Here is a 24,568-nt window from a genome sequence, read left to right on the forward strand (position 1 = left end):
ATGCCACTGAAGGCCCCTCATGGGCTCCTCAAGGTCTGCTGGGAGCCGTGATGTTCCCCTTTACCGCCCCGAAGGCTCCCTCTCGGACACTGTGGGTTCACCTGCTGGCTGGAAGAGTGTTAGGGCTGCGCTGCAAAAGCCCATCTCCCGACAGCCGTCCTAGAGGCTTGGGATTAATCCTCAAAGCCGAGCACAAAACCTTCAGCCGGGAACATTTCTCTCCTTTCCCACCTCCGCCCAAGTGGCAAGGGAGAAGTGGACGAGACACGTTGGCTCAAAGATGCCTCCTTCCCACTTCCCTGTATGCTGTGCAAGGCCCTTGGCCTGCCTCATTGCCTCATCAGGAAAGTGCGGCCATGCTACCCAAGCCTAAGTCACGTCCGCAGCCTGGCCTGCCCTGGCTGACAGCGCGCAGAGCCACGTGAGTCAATCGCAGGTCGAATCGGGAGCCTCAGCTCTTTCCCCTGACAGCCACACAGCACTGCCAAGCGTCCCGAGAGCCTCCCTTGTGTTCTCCCGCAGCAGCCACCTGCCGGTGTGGGTGGGAAAAGGGGACGAGGAAGTATTGCGGCCTCATTCTGGGACAGGAGGCCCTCACCCTGCCCAGGCCTGCCTCTTGCCTTCAGCCCAGGCAGTCAGAGGTGCCAGCAGGTCCGGTGCTTCCATTTAGGCGGCCTAGGCAATTGCCTAGGGTGCCAGCATTATTGGGGGGCGGCATTTTGCCCTGGGGGGCAGCAGGTGGCTCCGTTGGACCTGCTGCAGTCGTGCCTGTGGACGGTCAGCTGCTCCCGCGGCTCTGGTGGACCTCCTGCAGGCACGGCTGCGGCAGCTCCACCGGAGCCGCTTACCAGCTGACCCTTTCCTCAGGCACGACTGTGGCAGGTCCACTGCAGCCATAGGACCAGCGCGCAGGGCGGCAAAATGGCCATCCGCCTAGGGCACTAAAAACACTAGCCGCCTCAGCCAGGAAATAAGGAAAAGGCGATGAATAAAGAAGTCAGGAAATAACAAGGAAATGAAGAGGGTTGTTGAACGGGTTTCTGTCCAATTTACCATCTTCTCAGCTACCGCTCAAAGTTAAAAACCTAAAGTCGACCTATCGGCCTAAGTACAGATGGTTAGATGGGAATTAAAAGGAGCTGCTGTCACAAGTGTTAGGTGCCTGCACGCAGCATGCAGAGCGTTTAAAAACACTGCAATTAGAGGCTCAGATGAAACGTGTGCCCTAAATCAGAAATGACAATAGGACGACCAGCAGAAAGCCACTCTAGGTAAACGGCCGAGGAATGGAGGCTGTTAGAGGCAAAAAGTCATTCCTCAAAATTTGGAAATCAAATCCTAGTGAGGATAATAGGAAGGTGCACAAACTCTGGCCTGTTAAGTGTCAAAGTGTTACAAGTCAGGCCAAGAAAGAATCTGAGAAGCACCATGCTAAAGACACAAAAGCTAAGCATAAATCCGGTCAATGCGAGTAGTGGTCTGTCCCCACAGAAAGGTGAACCCCCTCTATGGCTGGAGTGAGCTCCTCTAAGCTGACCTCACTACAGACCTGTGCCTGGTAGTGCTCATTGTAAAAGTGTGTCCTCTGACGGTTGGGAAAACGGGACCAGCGGTCCTCAGGCCGGCTGACACAATTAAAATCGTCCCCCCAACAACAAATATCATGCAGTCCAGAGGAAGAGAGCCTTTGATCTTCCCTCTCATGGCTTAACTGGGGACCATACACACTAAAATAGCAGTAACCAGTGCCACAGAGCACAAAGTCTACCAGTAATGCCCTCCCTGGTCGGAGCTCCACCACCTTCTGTACTCGCACCGCGAATGTGAAAAACAAGACTCCAGGCTCATCATTCTTCCCTGGACAGGGGGCCCTTCCTCCAATCACCCTCTGCCTATTGAGCTACCCTAGAGTTGTTAATGTGCATTTCCTGAACACCCACCATGTCCAAGTCCAGCTGCTCCAAGGCATTGAACATCAAGCACCCTCCTCCTGGGCCCCCAAATCCCTTCCACCTTCCACATGGCCATTTTCACAGGTGCTCCTTCCCTGGTGCTGCCCTTCCTCAGCTGCACAGAGGAGTTTTCATCCCCAATCCCTGGCTGTCACTGCCCAGCAGCCTTCTGGCACCATTCCTGAGGGTCACCCTGCCTTGCTCTCTTCCTGCCATGTTGGGAAAGACAGCTCTCATCGTTAAAGTCAGGTGGACCAACTAGGGGCAGAAGCCCATTCTGGGAACAGCTTTCTAACTCTGAGGGTAGTTAAGCTCTGGAATAGGCTCCCAAGAGTGTCTGTGGAGTCTCTGTCCTAGGAGGCTTTTAAGAACAGGTTGAACAAACCTCTGTCAAGGATACTCTGCATATACTTGGTCCCATAGACAACCTGCTCTGGCTCTGGTTCCCTCCTTCTGCTCCCTGCCTGGGCTGACTGCTGTGGGCACTTGATCCCACATGCCCCCAATGCATCATCTCTGCTTGGCTCTGCTTCAGCAGGGAGGGCTGGATTTCATGACCTCTCCAGGGCTCTTGCAGCCGTACAGCTCTATAATTCGATGCCATCGCAATACAATATAAACAACAACAAAAGTGGAAACACCCCAATCTAACATCTAACAATTCAGCATGAACTGACATTCCACAGCACAAAGTGACAACACGTAGGAGTGCAAAGCCCAACAATTCAGCACCATGTAAATGAACGTCCCATGGGGCAAAATGACGCACTGCAAAAGAGCTCAGCTCAAACCAGTGCAACACAAGCCAGTACAAAAACCATACAACACGAAACAATGCATCAGAGTGCTAAGGGACACTGTGCAAAACAGCTCAGCATGGAACAGCGACACAGCACAAACCCACACAACAGAATCACATAGAAAGGTAGGGCAGGGAGGGACCCTGAGAGTCAGGACCAAGTCTCCCTTGGCCACCCCGACAGGTGTTTGAAGAACAAGGAAACAAAGGGCACCACACACTTATGTTTTTTGGATGAGTCAAGAAAAGGGAGCAGCATTGTCCCCCTCGGGTAGCCCCTGTTCAATTCCAGGTCAGAAAACAAAACTCTTCTGCAAGAATATCCAAAAAATGTTGTGTTTCACTTCACTTCATAAGTACAGTTGTGTGGCAATTAAATGATGACTCTAAAGTTTCATAAAAGTGTGGGAAATACGGATGTATCAGAAAATGGCTTGGAATGAAGGAAGACAAAAACTGATGGGTCGAGAGAACAGGCCCTGTTTCCCCCTGGTTTGGAGCTTCTCTCACAACTACTGGAAGAGAAAAGCTAAGCAAATGGTGTTCTATTGTTGCAAAGGAGATTGAAGTGAGGCCATTTTCTGCAGATAGAATTAAATGGTCATGTCAGGAGTGGGATTTGAAACCACGTCTCCATGCAGAGACCAGAACACCCAATGGATTGGAAAAAACGAAACTTATAACTAGCACTTTAGACCAGTCCACCATCCTGATATTATAAAGAATGTGACTTATCAACCCTAGTTTCCATTAATAGTTGATGAACTCTTTAGGGAGGTCAAGATGGCACATCTCTTTCAACTCCTAGAGACCTTCTACAGCACAGCTGATTTTTAGACACACTCATCTGGACCTAAAGTTACACGTTTCCTGGAGCTCCATGAGTTCTGTGGTGTTGGAATCTCCCTGTTCACTTTTTAAGTGAACAAAAGATGGGTGCTGGCATTCTGAGAGAGTAATGGTGAACCTCAAAATCCTCCCCTGTGCACCAGACAGTTAAGCAACCAGCACCCACCACCTATTCTATGATAGCATCCTGTCTGGGAACAACTCACTTACCAACAGCTGGGGTGTGAAATCCTCATTTCCTTGCTGTTCTGTCACTGTAGTCCCCACTTTCCTATTGCTTGTCTGTATAATCTCTGTCTGGTTCTGTAACTGTTTCTGTCTGCTGTATAATTAATTTGTTTTGTGTAAACCAATTAAGGTGGTGGGGTATAATTGGTTAGATAATCATATTACATTATGTTAGGATTGGTCAGTAAAATGATTGGTTAAGATAGAGCTAAGCAGAACTCAAGTTTTACTATATAGTCTGCAGTCAACCAGGAAGTAAGGGGGGGAATGCGAATGGGAATTGAGGTAGGGGAATTGGAATTATGTTTTGCTAAGGGGGGGAATAGGAACAGGGAAGGGGAACGGGGTCACGGGCAAGCCTCTGTGGTGTCAGAGCTGGGAAGGGGGATGCTGAGGAAGGAAACTGGAATCATTGCTTGCTGGAAGTTTACCCCAATAAACATTGAATTGTTTGCACCTTTGAGCTTCATGAATTGCTGCTCTCTGGTCATGTGAGAAGGACCAGGGAATGGGAGGGTGATGGGATAAACCCTCTAACAAGTACGTCTTTCAGGGTGTGAAAAACCCCAGAACCAGTATAATTAAGCTGACCTAAGCCATGGTTAGATAGTGCTAAATGGAAGGAAAAACTGTTTTGCCAATGCAGCTATTACAGGGATGGAAAACCCCTCTCCTCACTGTATACTCCACAGTGCTACAGCAGTATTTTAAGCATAGCCAGCCTCAGAGGGAGACCAGATCTGGCGCCATGGATGCTCACGCACTAAGACAGCAGCAATGACAATACACTAATGCTTTCACAGTTGGCAGGATTTGAACCTGTGTGGGGAGACTCCAATGGATCTCTAGTCCACCACCTTAACCACTCGAGGTACAGCTGCTGCCCTACACGATGAACCTGTTCTCACAGAATTGTCACTTCAAATGGCTCAGACCAGCTCCCCCAGCACACTCACGGCTGTGCATTAGTGTAATTGTGCCCATGGTGAACAGCAAGAGTTCCTGCCCATTTCCCTTCCAGCTGGAGCATGATTAGTGTGTTTGTGGCTAACGACATTGCTATAGATTGTTTTTCATTCCCCACACTGACAATTCAGACAGTCCCTTTCCAATTCGAATCTCCACCATATCATTCCAATAGCCAGGGGCAGGATTTCTCTGGGGCACTGAAATGTTTCAGGGGATTGGTGTGTGAGCTCAGCCTTGCATTCCATCCCTGATGTTTCATGGACTAACAACAGCAGCAGAAAGAAAGAGCCGAGCCAATATCTCCCTGGTAGGGATGCAGGTGACCATGTCCCCTCTGTCTGACCATTGCCATTGCAGGAGAGAAGGGTTCACTGGAATCGAATGCCCTGGCTCAGACAAGAGACACAGGGAGGTTTTACTGTTATTGGATCTGTGCAAAGGAAATTGTGCCTCTGTGTGAAATTGAGGAGGGAAATGAAACGTCCACATGGTGGCCCAGTGTCTTAAGGAATGTGGGCGATGGACTCTGTCTGAGAAATGATTTAACAGGAATTTGTATCAATGTATTGCCCTGATTAAAAGCTATGGCTGTAAGGTGCCACTGTTGTTAGTACTTGAACCTGCGTGGAGACACCCGAGTGGGTGTCAAGTCCACCACCTTAACGAGAGGTAGTTGATTATTTTGTCAAGATCCAAATTTCTTGTTCAAGGTCTAGTCAATGTCTAGATGACAGAGAAAATAATACACTGATGATAATAAGAAGAATTTAGAAATATTTACAGTTGCTATGGGCATAACTATGATGATTGTTTTATGTTTCACTCTTTATATCTGACACCGCCATCATCTTTCCCTTTAGCCTTGTAGTTTACCAAGAGTAAAACTAAACATCTCTTCAGATATAAGGGAGTGTTTGTGTTCATTCCTGCTAGCTACACAGAGGCTTGATGTAGCTGCTTTCAATCCTCCGGCTCTGCCCTGATAAGTAACATTTCAGAGTGTCACTGAACTGAAGGAGGGAGATCATTTTTTGACAGATTATGCTTCCTCTTAAAGGTGTTTGTCTGGCTGGCAGCCCTGCTTCCCAGGTCTCTCCTGAGGGAAGAAAGTTTCTGTTGAAAATACTAAAACTTTTAACAGAGAGGAGGGAAAAGCGATGGTCACATGATGGGCCCAGTATGTACCACAACATGATTCTTTTATGTGGGATGACTCTGAAGATTGACTGATCTCCACTTCCTTGGATTTGAAGAGATGTTTAGTTTTGTACTTGAGAACCTGTAAGACTGAAGCAATTTTATGGATGATGACACTACAATTGAAGGGTTATTTAATGTTGTAGAAATCATTAAAAACACTTAGTTTCAAGTTGAGCTGCCTGTTATTAAAGGCTGGTTTCCCCACGTCAGTTCCATAAGCTCTGCTAGAAAGGCCCTGGGTTCTCTCCTGCCTTGGTGGGAACTAAAGGCAATCGTCCCCTGCTGCCCTTGGCTTCAGGCTGATTTTCCTGGGGAGGGGATGTGGAATTGGTTTGTTTGCTATTGAGAGGGAGCCGGGCCAGTTCTCAGGGAACGAGAACTCCTAGCACCTTCCCAGCCCAACCCAGGCTGCTGCCCTGTCCCAGCCTCTGTTCCCCTGGGAGCCCTGCTTGTTTGACTCTAGAGCAGGCTGGGAGCAGCAGCTAGGGCAGAGGACAGCCTGGGCTGGGCAGATGCTAGGAGCAGAGCACCAGAGGCCTCTACTGGCTCCCTCCTCAGCAGCAAACAATCAGTCCCCACACACACCCTGGGACAGCAGCCTGGAGCCAAGGACAGTGTCCAGTGGGGGGTTCTCTCTTTCCTCTTCCTGGGGTGAGCAGGGACCTGGGGGTGTTTCTTGCAGGGCAGTTGGAACTGAATTGGGGAACAGGCTTTTAATAACAGGCAGCTCAAGTTCAGACTAATTTTGTTACAATTTTCTTTATAATGTAAAATAATTCAAAAGTAAATGGGCAGGAATGATTGGAACTCTTTTCTCCCTGTCGTACAAAGAAATGGCTTTTTGGCTTTTCATGATACAGGAGTCAGGTTCGTTCACTGTGCAGAATCAATGTGCACAGAAGCCTGTTGTGTTTCATTTCTTTAGTTCTGCTGCCCTCATGTGGCCATTTCCTTCCCCTCCTTTCTGTCCAAAGTGAAGAGCCCAGTTCCTGCAGGGAGAGAAGGATATCTTTCTTCTTTCCTTCCTCAAAAGCCCCCTTCCTTGGGGGGTCTGGGTGGGGAACAGCCATTCCTGAGGATTAATTTCACACCATATTTGGGGTTGATATTTAGATTTTACAGCCAGACTAGATCACTAGGTACCTCTGCTCTGACCTGATTCAGAACAGAGTCCAGAGAATTTTATCCAGTGACTCCTACACCCACCCCAAGATCTTCTGGCTGAACGAGGCAGGTTCATTCAGAAAGTCATCATGTTTGGATGTAAAGGTGGGAAATGATGGGGAAATTGGTCCCTCTTTCAAGTTTCAATGTTGTAACTTCTACATCTAGACCGAGGTGGCCAACCTGAGCCTGAGAAGGAGCCAGAATTTCCCAATGTAACCGCCAAATGTGCACCTTTGTATGCAACTACTGAGTCAATTGTGAACCTTCCCATCATTGTCCCTCTGAAATAATGATGTGATGGATACTTGGCTGTATATCCCAGTGTGCCCTGCACGTTTACAAGCTGCATTAGCCAATCCAACCATTCGGCACTTGCAGATGGGCACCTCTGTACTGTGCCTGAGTCTTGTACAGCTATGAAAGGCTGATAGATGCCAATATTTCCCTGTCTTTTTAACCTGCACTAATACCAGGCCAAGCCAGGACTGGGAAGAGAGACAGAGCAGCAGGTTTCCCATATTGTATCCATTTCCCTTTTTCTTGACCAGTTTCTCCTCTGCATAACTTGTACTTTTTTATTGTGAGCCTGGCTAATTCAGCTGGTAGAGTGTCAGACTTTTAATCTGAGGGTCCAGGGTTCAAGTCCCTGGTCAGGTAATAAACTACTCACTATATCTTTAAACATTGTTCTTCTGATGTCCTCTTTGGTGTTACTTTTTCTCTTCAAGACTGTGCCTTTCCTAAGAAGGGCCTTTGTGTGTGTGGGTTTGAAGGGGCAACTTCCTAACATCCTCACTGTCCTTGCAGCCTGGAGGAATAAAGGCCTCTGGGCACACAGCATGTTCCTCCCCTGCATGTACACGCACACACAGAAAACAAAACAGAATATCTCTAAGGAATTAGAATCACCTGCGGCCTTCCTTTATCCTGCTGGATCCCCAAATGATGATGCTCTTCAGCCTAAACCCATGTCCCCTCTACTCCCAGTGACCCTCAGTCCCAATCCACTGCCCCTCCTATGCACACTGCTCCTCACTCCCAACCAGAGCCTACTCCTCTTCACCCTTCTCCTCTATCCCAACCCACAGCCCCCTCCTATTTCCAGTGCCCCTCAATCACAACGCACAGGCCCCTCCTATTCCCAGTGCCCCTCAATCCCAAACCACGGCTCCCTCCTTCCCTCCAGCAGCAGGTGCTTCAGACTCCCTCAGGAAGATTTTCTTGCAAGGTTTCATGTATGAGTCTGCATGTGGATTTTACAGTGCGTTGGAAATATGTTGCATTGCTTGCCAAAATGATCACTTTTGGCTCGTGTTGGATTCCCAGGCTCCTTGTTATTGGGACAGGAGAAAGAAAGAGTTGTTATCCTTGTTGTGTGAATCAAGGACAGCACAGCTGTGCTTGGCAGACCCCGATTGAGGGACTCACCCTCAATTCAATAGCACTTGGTAGGCAGGGGACAAGGGTTCCAGTACCAAGTGGGCTGGGGTCCCAATACTAAAATTTAGGTGTTAAATCAACTTTAGGACAGGGTGGCAGTGGAGGGATGAGTGAGTTCCTAGACAAGACAGTGATGTACAGTTCCTTCTTTTTTTTCCCTCTTTTCCACTCAGGATGGCAGGTGAACTCTACAGAGGCACCTCTGGGCTTGCACTGACTAAGGACAACAGCTGTGAGTGGAGTAACGGGGGGGCTCATATTTAAGGATTTTTGGTTGCTGGACCTACAAACCGTAGGGATAAGGACACTGCCCAGCTTATTTGGGGGTGGGTCTTTTCCTCGTGGTTTATGTTTATGTGTTGGGGCTTGCGACATGACTTCTGCTAACCCTAGGCCTACATTGCAATGTAGACATATCCTAAGAGGGCATCTATACTGTGATAAAATCCCGCTTACCTGGATGATCTTATTTGGGCTCCTGGGGATCAGACTGGAGCCCAGGCTTGGAAACCCTCACTCCTTGTGGGGTCTCGGAGGCTGGGCTGAAGCTCAAGTGTCTACACTGTAATTTTATAACCCTGCAGCACAAGCCCCACAAGCCTGAATCAACTGACTCAGGGTTTGAGAATAGTGACTTGGGTGTGTTAATGGCAGTGTAGACATAATGCTCGGCTATGTCCACACTGCAATGAAACACCCAAGGCTGTCCTGTGCCAGCTCAGGCTCCTGAGGGTTTTGGCCGTGGGGTGGTAAATTTGCACTGTAGACATCTCAGCTCAAGCTCAATATTGGGCTCTGGGAGCCCTCAAGGTTGGGAGGGAGTTTAGCAAGCAAAAAAGGTAAAATGCCAGTGGAGTAATACGCTGGACTCAGTGGCATTTCTCCATTGTCTATCTGCTTTGGGGCAGTGACAATAACACGTCCTGCTGCATTCGTTATTTCAAAGGGTGGTTTAGGATTTTCATTCTCACGGTGCATGAAGCAGGGCTCAACCCTTGGTGCAAACTAAATGAGCTGCTCACAGATTCTGACAGCCACAATGAGCAACTGGTGTGAGAGCCCAGACCTGCCCCTGTCCCAGAGGGAGGGGCTCATCTATGACAGGCTGGACCACTGACCTATCAGCTCTTAACTCCCAAACTTCCAGTAATTCTGTTATCAGTGCCTGTGAGTATAATTTAAACTGCCATACTGGGCTAGACCAAAGGCCCATCAAGCTCTGTGTTTTGTCCATTGGCAGTAGCCAATAGCAGGTGCCTCAAGAGTTAATCAACAAGGCACCACTGGGAGTTGAACCCAGGATCTCCTGCTTACAAGACAGGGGCTTTAACCAGCTAAGCCACAGTGCCCACCTGTGGTTGAAGCACAGTGTCTGCCCACACCTGACTCCCTGCCATCCCCACTGGGGCCTGACAAGCTTTGCTTGTGTTTGGATTCTCCAAAGCAGAGAAGCAGGTGAGCTTTTCCTTGCAAGCTCTGTGTGTGTGTGTGTGTGATTCTTTGGCCAGGTCTGCACTACAAAGTTATTTCAGCATCATTGTATTGCTCAGGTGTGTGAAAAACACACAACGCTCCCTTGGTCAGCAGCTTTTGGCTGGTGCACACACTGCAATGCCATGTCTGGCAACAAAACTGCCCTGTTTTGGTGACAAAATAAAACCACCTCAATGAGAGGCCTAGAGCTTTGTGCAGCAAACTTAAAGTGACAAATTGTCAGTGTAAATGCTGCTGTTCATTATATCACCATAACTGGCCTCCATCAGTATCCCAAAATGCCCACTGTGAACTCACCTGCCCTGCATTCCTGCTACAGAGGCTGGGCCCCTCCCCTTTCATAGTTCCAGAAAGTTCTGAGAGCTGAGCCGCTATCTGCCCTGGGATTAGGTTGATATACTGCATTGCCAGCCTAAGTAACGTAATTACACCAACCTAATTTTGTAGTGTAGATCTGTCCAAAGAATCACACACACATCTTGGGAGCAAAACTTCACCTGCTCTTCTGCTTTACAGAAGCCAAACACGAGCAACATTTGTCAGGACCCAGTGGGGATTGGCACACAGTCAGGTGTGGGCAGACACGGTGCTTTAAGTAACAGCAGGTACCATGGCTTAGGTGGTTAAAGTACCTGTTTTGTAAAGAGGAGATCCTGGATTCAACTCCCAGTGGTGCCTTGGGGAGTGGCTTTTGGGGCACCTGGCATTGGCTACTGATAGAAGACAAGATTCAGAACTAGATGGACCTATGGTTTAAATTACACGCACAGGCACTGATAATAGAGTTACTAAAAGTTTGGGTGTTAAGAGCTGATAGGTCAGTGGTCCACTCCCCTCAATGCAGTTTTACTATTTCCACTTGCTAAACTCCCTCCAAACTTCTATAAAATTACAGGGCAGACATATGGGCTTGAGCCCAACCTCTGAGGCCCCACAAGGGGTGAGGGTTTTTGAACCCAGGCTTCAGTGTGAACACAAATATCTGCACCACAGTTTTTAGCCCCTCAGCTTTACGTCTATGAGCCCAAGTCAGATGAGCCAGGCCAGCCCTGCTGCCATCTTTATCCCAGGAGAGATGGACTCTAAGGGTACGTCTCCATTGCAATGGAAGCCCAGGTGTGGCACGCTGTGCTCAAAGCAGCACCCTGGAAGCCCCATATTCACCGCTCTCATATAATGATCATATGGTTTGTACAAGTCTGCCTTGTGAGGATGGACACTGCTTGATTCACATCCTAGCAAAGGAGCTTCCTAACAAGCTGGAAGAAACGATGAAAGAAGGGTAGAGACACCATGACTTGGCCTCTCTCCTCCATAACTCAACAGCTGGAAACACACCTGGAGGACAAAGACTGAGCTGAACTGATTCAGAAATCAGAAGAGAATCCTAATAATACATTCAAACCAAATTCCCCAACCAGACTAGTATTGGTTTTTCAGCAGGATTCCTGGGCCCAGCCTTGTTGCGGTTACGAGGACTCTGCCACACATGAGAGTAGAAAGAGCGTCCTTGGGGTCAGGCAGGCCTCTGGTAAGGGGGTGGGGACTGAGATCCTTTCTCTGGCCAATTGCACCAGGGTCATGTATAAACCAGGGAAGTTCCCCACAATAGCCAGACCAGAACCCCCTGTACACTTGCCCTCTGTACTCATTGCTTCTCTGTCTCTCTTCCCCTCAGCTCTGCTGCTCTCCCTCTGAGCTTTCTCAGCACCTGGCCCCACAGTGCTTCCTGCCAGCCAGAGACTGCATGTCCTAGGCCTGTTCCTGTGGATGTGGCCTCTCTCCTGATTCCTGAGGAAAGGAACCTTTCCAGGAAATGGCCATGGCTTCTGGGAATCAGCATGTGGCTGGTGGACAGCACCAGGAATCATTTGATTCCTGACACACAAGGCAACTAAAAAGCTGAGCATCCCGACAAGGACTTGAACCCTGGCCTTTCAGAGTAAAAGCCTGATGCTCTACCAACTGAGCTACCTGGGCTTGTTTAGACCATTTTCACCATTCACCACAAGAGCAAGCAGGTAGGCAAAAGAGAGGCAAAAGAAGTCCTAGGAACCCTTCATGTGGCCTAATGGATAAGGTATCTGAGTGTGGATCAATGGATTGAGAGTTTGAGTCCCTTGGTGGTGGTTTTTCTGCAGTTTTACCTTTGTGCTGAAAGTCCTGCTCCCTGCAGGGTTGGAACCTCTTCTTGGCTGCTCAGGCCAATGCTCTGGCTTCAGCTAGAGCCCCGGGAAGGAGTTGGGAGTTGAGTGTCACAAAGGCGGAGGCATGAGCCCCAAGTGCTTCCAGTCTAGCCTTTGCCATTCCTGGCTTGCCAAGGAAAGTGGGCGACTGCCTGGGCCGGCGTGTGCGCCTGTCCCTGTGCTGGAGGGTATTTGCTACATAGCATTTTCGGAGCCTGGGTGTTTCTCTGCTTCTCGCCAGCTCAGGAAAAGCCTCTTGGGATAAAATCTCCTGCCCCACTGCAAAAGTGAGCACCGTGAGTGGGACCAGTCAGAGGCCCCAATATAGGGGCTGGCCCTGCTTTCCTACCATCTTGTGATGTTGGCCACAGAACATCAGCAGCTGCCCCGCATGCTGGTGACCTTCAGTGGGTGTTTGGCATGGCAGGGAGCAGCCTGGCTGGGTGTTTTTGTGCCTGTCTGAAGGCCACACATAGGCATGGTCCTGCCCTCCTCTAGGCCTGACCTCAGTTGCTCTGTGGCTTTTAAGACTTCCCTTGGAGCTGTCAGCACCAGCTGCCTCTGCTCTAGTTGCCCAGAGGAGGAGAGGTGTGTTGGGTCACTTTTACAGATGCCCCTTCCCTGGTACTGCCCTTGCTCAGCTGCACAGAGGAGCTTCCATCCCCAATCCCTGCCTGTCACTGCCCAGCAGCCCTCTGGCACCATTCCTGAGGGCTGCCCTGCCTCACTTTCTTCCTACCATATTGGGAAAGACAGTTCTCATTATTAAAGGTGAGGTGGGCCAATTAGGGGCAGAAGCTCATTCTGTGTTTTCCTACTGCAGAGCCCAAGCTCAGGAGCTCATCTTGGGTGCAGACATTGCTGTGCTCCCAGAAAACAAGCCTTCCCTGCACACACAGGGCCTGTCAAAGCCTGGGAGTGAACCAAGGACCTTCAGATTTTCAGTCTAGTGCTTGCCCGACTGAGCTACTTTAACAGTTCCATGATAGCCCTTTGGCCTGTTGCTTCTCTGTCTGGGATGTTTTTGTCAGCAGTTGCACACAGAAAGGACAGGAAAACGAACAGCTGCTTCACACCCCCACCGGAGGAACCCGGCACCCTTAGCTGTGGTGAGTAAGAAGTGTCTGTTGGCTGGCAGGACCTGTCCCCCAGGAACTGGAACAGCAGCTGACACCTCCCCCTCGGCTCCAGGCTGTGGGAAATGCTCATTGCCTGGCTGCATGGGCGGATGCTGCTCCGTGCTCTGGAGAGCGTCTGTATTGGTCTGTCAACCCCTCATCTTCAATGAGACAGTCTGGTAAGGTCCCAAGTGCCCCCTCCGGCCTGGCAGCTGAGAGTCTGTGCAGACATCAACCCCCTTGCCAGCCCCACAGGCAGCAGCAGCGCCAGCTCCCCCAGCACCACAGGGGCACTCAATGAACTTCCTGTGGGGAAATGGCTCCTTTTTGTCCAGCTGCTAGAGTGAGAGCCAGGAGAGAGCAGTGTCTGGCTCACCATGCAGGAGAGAAGAGACCTGATGAGTGTGGATCTCCCTCAGTCTCCCCTGGAATGCTGGTCAGTTTTATTGTCACTGTGATAGTCAGTGCTTCCCTTCAGGGCCGGCCCTAGAGGGGTCTGGGGTCCGGGACAAATCTTTCCTTTTGTCCCCAGGCCCTGCCCTACCCCCACCCACTCCTGTCCCATCTCTTCCCATCCTGCACCTTTCTGCCCCATTCCTCTCCCACCCCCACCTCTTCTCGTCCCTGCTCCTTCCCCTCCCCACCCAGCGGCTCCTGCACCCCACTGAACAGCTGATCACTGGCAAGTGGAAGGTGCTGAAGGGGAAGAGGAGGAGCTTGTCAGCAAGGCCTGTAGTGGGCGGGCGGGGGAGCTGGCTGCCAGTGGGCGCTGAGCACCTATTTTTTCTTTGTTGATTCTGCAGCCCCATAGCTCCCATGGAGTCGCTGACTTGGCTTCTTTTGCACTCTAGAGAGAGGAGCAGAACCAGGGCTATGGCTGATATATGGGGCACCAGGTGAGTGGCAGAGTCTTCAGGTGCTGAGAGTTTGCCTGACACCTCAGGGACACAGTGTGAGATGGTGTCCCAGGGATCTCTATGAAAGGAGCAGAACAGGATTTACTTGGGGTGGGGAGAGAACTGAGAGTGTCTGAGTGGGTTGCAGAGAGGTATTGCCCAGGTGAGATACTGGCTAAAACACAGGCCTTGCTGTGAGCAAGATTGGAACCTGCACAGGGGAACCCTATTGGAGTTGGTGCTGGGAACTAGCCAACCAACACCCCCGCATACGCACTAAGTTTTAGTAAAGGGCCAAGAGCCCCCTTACACAAGCAGCCCCATGAGGGTCACCGATGTGCAGAGAAGGCAGCCTAAGCTGGTCCCATGGTGTAATGGGCAGCACTCAGGACTCTGAATCTTGTAATCTGAGTTCAAATCTCAGTGAGACCTTATGGTAAAGCCCCACTGCTCAACTTCCCTGTTTCTAGGTGTGTAAGAATGAATCTTTCCCCTCCTGTTAGGGTGACTCACACCTCCAAGAGCCACATCTTTGGCTAGGGTGTCCACAATGGATTAGGGCTCTAGAACTTGCTATGCTGATGGTCAGGGCTGGCTTTAGGAAGTGCAGGGCCCAATTCAAACACTTTCTGCAGGGCCCTGGCAGGGATAACTTAAAAAGAAAAAAGTGTAAAAAAAAAGCCTTCCATGTACTATTTACTTTCCATAACTATATAAATAATAAAATTGTTTATTATGTACATTGCATCATATATGCTGTTGATTGGTTATTAACGACTGCTGTTTCACATGTGTGGGTCCCCGCCACTCCCTGGGGGTGTGCACATGTGTGGGTCCCCGCTGCTTCCTGCCCCCCTCATTGAAGCAGGTGTGCAGGTTAATGGCCTGGGAACTGCAGAGTGGCAGTGGACATGGGGCTGGTTAAAAGCAGAGCAGAGGCTGACTGGAGGTAGGGTCTGGCTGCAGGCAGGGCAAGGGGTGCAGGGCTGGCTGGAGACAGGGGAGTGTGGGGCGGGCTGGCTTCAGGCAGGGCCGCAGGGTGGTGCAGCAGGGGTTGGCAGGGCTGGAGACAGGAGTATGGGACTGGCTGTGCTTCCTACCACACGTTTCCTCTGGCCCACATGGCGCTTGAAGAAAGGAGTGCCAGGGCTGGGATTAATAGTCAGGGCTTGGCAGGAGGGAGGAAGAGTCCGAGGCTGGAGCCCCGCACACCTTCCCTCCTCTGGGCACCTAGAGCAGAGGCAGCCCAGCTCTGTCTGCTGGATACTTCGGCAGAGTAGGTGAGTTCATGTAAATACAGTCTGGTCCCAAAGCCTCCTCCCAACCCTGGTCATCAGTAGCTGCCAGGGGAGAGCTCATTCACACCTCGCTTACAAATCATCATTTGAAATTCTAAGGTTGGCCAACACTGCCGAAGCCAATACACGGACATTGTCAGCAAACACAACAGCTGGGTGAGGAAACCCGGCTTTGTCCAGACTTTCCAAACCTATTTTACTTTCTCAGGTACAAGTAGTTTTCATACGTTGTATCTGCTTTTAAAGTGTGTGTTAACATTTCAATTTCCATTCAAATTTGCAACCAATGACAACATTGGCAGCGCTACATGTAACTACCTGACCACTGAGGGAGGGGGTGCAGCAGGGGTTGGCTGGAGACAGGGCAGGGCGGACAGTGCAGGGCTGGTGCGGGCAGGTGTGTGTGGCAAGGGTTGGCTGGAGAGAAGGCAGGGGGTTTGGTGGGGCTGGCTGTGGGCAGGGGGTGCAGAGCTGGCTGCAGGCAGCGGGGGGTGGGGCTGGTGCGGGCAGGGCAGGGGGTGCAGCAGAGGCAGCAGGAGCCCTGGCCCTTTAAATAGCCGCCAAGCCCCCCGCTATCCTAGGGCTCTGGGGGCTATTTAAAGGGCCTGGGGCTCTCCTGCTTCTACCCCGCCCCAGACCTTTTAAATAGCTGTGGGAGCCCTGGGGAATGCATGGGGGCGGCGGAGCTCCGGCAGCTATTTAAAGGATGGGGTGGCAGAGGCAGCTGGAGCCCTGGCCCTTTAAATAGCTCCCAGAACCCCCTGCTACCCCAGGGCTCTGGGGGCTATTTAAAGGGCCCGGAGCTCCAGCCGGGGGCAGGGGGCTTGCGGCGCTCGGGCCGGAGCTCCAACCGGGGGCACGGGGCTTGTCGCGCTCTGGCCGGAGCTCCAGATGGGGCCACGGGGCTTTCGGTGCTCCGGCCAGAGCTCCAGCTGAGAGAGCAGGGCTGTGGGGCAGCCACGCTCCCGCCGGCGCTTTGGTCAGGGGAACGGGGCCATGGAAACCCCGGAGCAGACCGCAGCCGGGGTAAGTAAAAAAAAATTTAAAAGGCGCCTAAAGCGTGGGGCCCTCTTAGGCGCAGGGCCCGATTCCCAGGAATCAGGCAAATCGGCCTAAAGCCGGCCCTGCTGATGGTTAGGATTCTTGCTGCTTCACCTGCTGTCCACAGGCTTGGCTCCTGTGCTTCCTACCACACGTTTCCTCTGGCCCACATGGCGCTTGAAGAAAGGAGTGCCAGGGCTGGGATTAATAGTCAGGGCTTGGCAGGAGGGAGGAAGAGTCCGAGGCTGGAGCCCCGCACACCTTCCCTCCTCTGGGCACCTAGAGCAGAGGCAGCCCAGCTCTGTCTGCTGGATACTTCGGCAGAGTAGGTGAGTTCATGTAAATACAGTCTGGTCCCAAAGCCTCCTCCCAACCCTGGTCATCAGTAGCTGTCAGGGGAGAGCTCATTCACACCTCGCTTACAAATCATCATTTGAAATTCTAAGGTTGGCCAACACTGCCGAAGCCAATACACCGACATTGTCAGCAAACACAACAGCTGGGTGAGGAAACCCGGCTTTGTCCAGACTTTCCAAACCTATTTTACTTTCTCAGGTACAAGTAGTTTTCATACGTTGTATCTGCTTTTAAAGTGTGTGTTAACGTTTCAATTTCCATTCAAATTTGCAACCAATGACAACATTGGCAGCGCTGCATGTAACTACCTGACCACTGAGGGAGGGGGTGTTGGGGAAATTCGGGGAAGGGGGTGCACAGCCCCCTGACTAGGGGGCGTATAGGGAATGCCCAGTTTCACTGAATTGAGTCTCCTACTGCAGCACCTGAGTAGGTTACATCAGAGAGGAGCTGCAGTGTCTAGGCAGTGGGATGCCTGTGCCTTTAAGAGTCCAGCCCTGGGAAGCCCATGCTGAGAGGTGTTGCCTGTGGGAGGGGAAATAAAAAAGCCCTTTGCTCCCCCCACCCATGTTTGCAAACACTGGAGTCTCAGCCCACCGGGATAACTGTTACCTCTCTGTCCCTGCCTGTGCCAGGGTTTAACCCTCTGGCAGCGCCTCCCTCTGGGCTTAACTCCGGCTCCTTCCCCCCTCCCTGACTTTGCCCTTCAGTCCCTCTCCTAACTCTGCCTCCAGCTGCTTGGCCCCCCGACCAGTCAATTTTCACCCCCTGCTCAGACCCTGGCCACCCCCTCCTCTGATTTGCCCCCCTTTGCCCCTTTTTAATCCCTGTAAAAAGTAGGGGGTGCTGAGTCCCATTCTCTGGAGGGAGGGCTGGGGGCCTGAACCCTGCCTGCCCAGTGCTCAATGATCTTGTGGATGTTTGCCGAGTGCTGCAGGGTCACCCGAAAGGGGAGAGAGACACAGTTAGGAGGTGATGCAGCCAAGGGTGCCTCACCCAACACTGAGATGCAGCCACCTCTGGGGTGAGTTACACAAGTCAGCAAATGAATTTGGAACAAGAAACACACTGAAAGGACCGAGGCAGCTGCAGGAGGTGGAGAAAACCAGAAAAAGCAGGAGCCCTGGATCCCAGCCCTGCCCCTTCCCTACTCTACCCCCTAATCTCCACTCCCCTCCCACATTTGAGGGGAGAACCCAGGAGTCCTGGTCCCCAGCCTTGCCCGCTCCCATATTTTGATATGGCTCCATCCAACAGCTGCCCCCACAATTGCAGAGCAGTGCCATGGGGCACACCGGGGCCTGCCTGTTTGCACAGGATGAGCAATACCAGTGCCTCAGGATGGGGAGAGACCATGCTAAGGAAGAAGCAGGCAGCAGACAGCTCCCATGACACAGAAGGAAATGCTAGGGGGTGCTATGCTGCAAGGAGTGAAGGGGGTTGGCAGGGAATGGGAGGATCTTCCCTCACACCAGGTGTGTCTGTCTCCCTCCCAATTCCTCCCCATCCCTGCCTCAGCCCAGGCTAATCCCAGCCCAGCTACCAGGGTTAAATTTGGCATGGATTCCCCAGCTGCTGGGGGTGGGGCATGGGGCTGGGAAGAATGAGCCTCTACTCCCCCTTCCCCAGACACAGTTGCATGGGCACAGACCAAAGGAGCCTGCAGCACTGCTGCCTAGAGGAAACTGAGGCACCAGCCACTGACAGACACATCATGGCTCTCCTCATCCTCATCCTCTTTTCCATATACAACCTGGCCAGGGGAGGGTGGGGGTAAACTCAGGGAAGTTGCATAGTTAACCTGTGGAACTCCTTGCAAGAGCATGTTGTGAAGGCCAAGACTATAACAGGGTTCAATAAAGAACTAGATAAGTTTATGGTGGATAGATCCATCAAGGGCTATTAGCCAGGGTGGGCGGGGATGGTGCCTGTAGCCTCTGTTTGCCAGAAGCTGGGAATGGGCAACAGGGGATGGATCACTTGATGATTCCCTGCTCTGTTCATTCCCTCTGGGGCACCTGGCACTGGCCACTGTCAGAAGACAGGAGGATACTGGGCTAGATGGACTTTGCCTCTGAACCAGTCTGGCCGTTCTTATGTCTCCCTTGGCGCAGCAGTGACCCCCAGTGGGCAGTCAGAGTAATGCACAGAAGGTGTTTTGCTTGGTGCAGCAGTGACACCAAGTGGCCAATCAGGGTAACACACAGAGCATGTTTCCATGGAGCAGCAGTGTCACCTCATGGTCATTCAGGGTAATGCACAGAAGGTGTTTCCCTTGATACAGCAGTGACACCCACTGGTCAGGTGGCATAATGCACAGCATGTGTCTGCCTTCTAGGAGCAGTGACACCCATGGACCAGTCACGGTAATGCACAGAGTGTGTTTCCCACCAATCTGGGTAATGCACAGAGCATGTTTCCCAATGAGCAGCAGTGACACGCAGTGACCAGCAGGGGTGGAATCAGACTCTTCTTGTTTGGTGGGGGACTGAGGTGGGCTAGATGAAAAAAATTGGGAGGCTGTGCACCCCATCACCTGGCCCCACCCTTCACGGGGGCCATGCCTCTGCTCCTTCTCACTTAAAGGCCAGGCTAATTTCTTCTACTCCCTGGCCAGGGTTTAGAGCAATACAACCTTTATTAAAATAAAACAGTGTCTGCTTTAAATAATCTAAATCTGTCCAAATTTTAGTATTAAATCCAAAGTTCTTTTAAAGATCCCATCAGTAACCAAAACCGAAATGAAAAATTGAAACCAAAAACAATGCTTAATTTAAAACCCAAACATTAAGAAAAAATTTGTTTTTAAAAATAAAAACTAACAAATGCTGTAAATTAATAAATTCAACATTTTATCAAAAAGGTGTGCTATAGCAGGATGATAAAATAACATTAAATAAATAAGCCTGACCACTAAATCATCCTGTAAAGGAATTGAATCCTTGAATACTGGCCAAATCTGTATAAAATATGCAGAACTATGTCCAAATTGGTGTTGCAGGTCAGCCATTCGAATCCAGAAAATGTCAATTAAAAGCTCCATTCCAACTAAAAAAATCCAAAACAACCCAATAAACCAAAATGGTCACAGCCTGAAACAAACCTACACAGAAGCAAAAGTAAACCTGTGCCAACACTGGAACAAACGATGTAAATTTCTAATTCTAACTTCTTGTTTCTCCCAGGAGGAAAGTGTTTTGCACCCCAGTAACCAGGCTGTCACTGCAGCTTTCCTTTCACTAAATAAGATTTTTACCAAATATAAATTGCCCTCCAATTTCTCTAAGAGAAATTGAAATTGTATCTTTGCACTAATATCCCAAGTGTGCAAGTCCATCCTCTCAGAGCAGCCCCACACCCTGAGGCCAGGGGAGAATCCCAACTGGTTTGTGCATTTGTAACCCTGGGGCCTGATGCTGATGAGAGAAAGGGAAGTGAGCCATTTTGGAGCTTTCCAATACCATCTGCGGGGAGCAGAGGGAATTGACTGAGTGACGTCCTGGCTAATTTTCACCTTGTTCTCTGCCAGCAGGCTCCATTGGAGAGTTCGGGAGTGACTTGACCATGGCAGCACCCTATTTACATATTAAAAGCCGGCATTTTGGGGCCATTGGGGTGAAATGTGAGTACTTTTGGGGTTGGGACCCACATGAGAAGGGTTGTGGACAAATTGGAGAGAGTCCAGCAGAGGGCAATAAAAATGATTAGGAGGCTGGGGCACATGACTTAGGAGGACCTATAGGCCATATCCTGTATTTTAAGCTAAGGCAAAATGAGCATATCTATATTGCAACCTTTTAAGGAAAATTGATCTTTATCTTGTTACTTAAATAGATAAGTACCCATGCCTGTCCAAGACCTTTACCTAGACCAATCGACAATGGAGAATGGCATAGGGTTTTTTTCAGTGTTGTACCCACAGATTTAACAGGTACACCACAGGGGAACTTATGTGCATGTGTACATGTTATGAACATGCACAAACATACTAGCCTATGTAGTAAACGTACCCTAATGTTTTGTGGGTGAGGAATGAAATTTGGGCATAGGAGGAAGGATTTCCGGCCCTTGTGCCCTATAAAAGAGGTAACCCACCTCGCTAGAGCACTTTGCTCTATCATTCTGACTTACTTCCTCCACTTTCTCTCTATGTACTATCAGCAGGCTGTACTTGTTCTGAAACTTCAAGTTTCAAGGGAACTAGGCTAAGGGTATGGCTACATTTGGAATTTCAAAGCGCTGCCCCGGCAGCGCTTTGAAGTGTGAGTGTAGCTTGCAGCACTGATAGCCGCGCTCCCAGTGCTGCTGCCCTGATTACACTGACGCTTTACAGCGGTGTATCTTGCAGTGCTCGGGGGGTGTTTTTTCACACCCCTGAGCGCGAAAGTTGCAGCGCTGTAAAGTGTGAGTGTAGCCATGGCCTAAGCTCAGTTTCTCTAAGTTTTTATTCTTTGTTTATTAGGTTTTGATTTTAAGTTTAACATATACAAGTAAACCCTAAGTAACACTAGCTTTTTCTAAGCACTGCATCTTTCACTCAAGAATTGAGAAACCCGAACTGCAAGGCTGGTCCTGTGTCTCTTACCACCAGGTTATCAAGGAAGGGTGTGAGTACATTAACCAAAACTTTGTTGCGTAAAATGCCATATATATCTTTTGAGTAGCAGTAATGCTACTGTAACTTTGTAATTCAATTCAATTAAATTAAATGTAATCTAATAAATTAAATTTTCATCATGTTATCTAAATTAACATTATTAGTACACCCTAAATCAGGCTACATGGGACAGAGGGCTGGAGTGCAGGGGACTGAGGGCACTGGCTCTACGGGTGCAGGCTCTAGAGTGGAGTTAGAATGAGAGGTTCAGGGTGAAGTAGAGGGCTCAGGGTTAGGGCAGAGAATTGGGTTGTGAGGGCTCTGGAATAAGGCCAGGAAAAAGAGAATTGAGATGGGAAAGAGGGATCAGACTAGAGTAGAAAGTCGTGGTGGGGTGTGAGATTTGAGCTGCAGGAGGGAAGAAAATATTTTCCCCCACTTTCTCTCACCAGAGCATCTAAGAACCAGATGAGAGACACCTTTTCCCCACTGCAACAGCAATTCTGGTGGGCCTCGGTTGAGGGAAGAACTCCTCTCCCCTGCAGCTCTAGCAGGCCTGGCCTGGTACAAGCTAGACCATAGACACCTCACCCCCACAGATCTGGTGTACTTGGCCTGGGACAGGGGAGGGGCTCCTCTCCTCTCCATTTGGGACACGGCGGGATGAGAGATGTGACAGGGCTTTACGGGAAATCATTATTTGCCTGATTCATGTGCCAGTCCTAGTCCTCGCTGACCCAAACAAACCATTTATCCTGCATGCTGGTGCTAGTTTGGAGGGTCTGGGAGCAGTCCTGTACTAGGAAGTGGAAGGAAATGTAAATCTGTAGCCTTTGCCAGCTGAGGACTATCTGATAGCAAAACTCGCTATCCCATCCACCAGCTGCAGTTCTTGGCCTTGAAATCAGCCATCACTGAGAAATTTCGAGACTACTTGTCTGGTGCTCAGTTTCAGGTATGGACAGAGAACAATCCACTGACTTATGTGTTAACAAGGGCTAAGCTGGATGCTACAGGGCACAGATGGGTGGCTACTTTTGCTAGCCATAACTTCAGCATTCAACACCAATGAGTTGGTATAACAGAGAGTGTGATTTATCAGGACCACCAATTGTTGGCTGGGGGGAGGATGTAAGCAGGGTGAGAATGAACTCTACCCTGACATCTGTTGGTGATCTGTTGTAAAGGCTTTTTGTTGCTGATGGGCATGGTCACACCCACCCCGCATTGCATGATGGAGGTGCTTGTCCAAATGGTCATTTCAGCTGCTGTGGGATCCTCAGTATCTTTGTAATTAGGGCACGAGTAATAAAGTGTAGTTATCCTGGTGATATGAATCAAGGACAGTAGAACAGTACTTAGCAGTTCATGATTTCAGGACTCACCTGAAGCTACATGAATCTTGTTAGGCAAGGGACATGGATTCGAAAGCAAAGTGAATTATAAGAGATTGAAAATGAATATTTATGTTTAGTGCTATGGGTCTCTTTTGAAGCATCTAAATGCCAATTTTATGTTTTTCTTTTCTTTTTAGTTTAAAAATGCTGGTATTTATAATTCAATTACAATTGCTGTTCTATGCACAGTCTTAAATTCATTGATGCCTAAGTGTAAATTTAAGACACACTTAGGCTGGTGGGCTGTGATCTCAATTACCCACTAAAAGTTGTAAAAATGTAGTGCTGAATGAGGGCAGGGCAGGGAAATAAGCTGCAACAACTTCATTGGGTAAAATGCTTTTTTTCTATTCAGACTGCAAGGAAATTTTGCAGATGGGACTCAGGGACAGCAGCTTGGGGGAGGGCATGACTTTTCTGGCACATGCACCACCTCTGCAACCAAGCTTTTCTCCCTCACTCCATAACACCACACACAGAGCAATCTTTTACCTCTGAGGACCAAAATATACTGTGGAAAAGATCTAATGGCATAAGCTTAAAATGAGTGATTTCAGCACTGCACCACTAACAATAATTCTAAGAGATTAAAAAATGCTTCTGTCTTTACACACCAAAAAGGAAAACAGCAGGAACAAACACATGCAGGCAACAAACATCCATTCCAACTTCCCACATATTTTTGGCATTTGGAACCCATACCCCTTAATGGTGAGTACTTGCCAGGCGAGGGTCAAGCGCTCAGGCCTCATATACCAGGTACAGTTACTCTGTCCTTGATCCAAAATATACACTGGATTATTCCTGCCCAATAACAAAGAGACTGGTGATCCCACAGCAGCTGAAATGACTGTTTGGACAGGCACTCCCATCATGCAATCCGGGGTGGGTGGAATCATGCAAATGACTTCAGCCTCAAAAGGTCTTTACAACAGATCACCAACCGATGGCAGGGTAGAGTTCATACTGACCCTGCTTAAACGAGATTGTGGCAAAGATTCAAAAACTCCGAACATTCAAACTCACCAAACATGGGTCAATCCATCCTCATCTTCGTATCCGCTCTTTATACTCCACACCTGAACGTAGCCCTCACATGGACAACATACCCTCCTAATTCAGTGTCTATATGTTAGCCTTTTACCCCCAGTCAGGGCTATTGCAGGTTATATATTCCTTATGCCACCCGATCTTAAACCGAACTTCGCACCCCCTGGGTAATCTGTACGTTGTTCCCTGATCACCAGAAACTTCTGCGCCTAAACTTTTTTTTTACTTTGAACGTCATCTTAATAAAATGTTGACATTTGTTCGAGATCCCAGCTCCTGTTCCCATGCAAGGCGTGTGCGTTTGCTCCGGGTTTTAGTCTGCTAAGACAGCGAGGGGGGCCAATTGAGCCAGAGGCACTTGCCTGCTGCAGACACGGATCCAAGGCTGAACCTCGTCCCCCACAAGCTGAAGGCTTAACTGAAAACAGTTTAAGAAGTGTTCCCGTCTCTGGCATTCAGCTACCCAGCTCCCAGTGGGGTCCAAACCTCAAATAGATCCCTTTTACCCTGTAGACGCTGTAAAATCCTGG

The 24,568-nt window shown here is 49.7% G+C and overlaps 2 non-coding genes across 2 annotated transcripts; one reads left to right on the forward strand and one right to left on the reverse strand.

Annotated features, from left to right (window-relative positions):
• The first annotated feature begins 7,748 nt into the window (after nt 1-7,748).
• Nucleotides 7,749-7,821, forward strand: TRNAK-UUU (transfer RNA lysine (anticodon UUU)). The gene has a single exon. It is a non-coding gene; the product is annotated as a tRNA-Lys (tRNA).
• Nucleotides 7,822-9,879: 2,058 nt separating this feature from the next.
• Nucleotides 9,880-9,953, reverse strand: TRNAT-UGU (transfer RNA threonine (anticodon UGU)). Its single transcript has one exon. It is a non-coding gene; the product is annotated as a tRNA-Thr (tRNA).
• Nucleotides 9,954-24,568: the final 14,615 nt, after the last annotated feature.

Source organism: Gopherus flavomarginatus, assembly GCF_025201925.1.
Source record: "Gopherus flavomarginatus isolate rGopFla2 chromosome 13 unlocalized genomic scaffold, rGopFla2.mat.asm SUPER_13_unloc_1, whole genome shotgun sequence".
Taxonomy (NCBI): domain Eukaryota; kingdom Metazoa; phylum Chordata; order Testudines; family Testudinidae; genus Gopherus; species Gopherus flavomarginatus.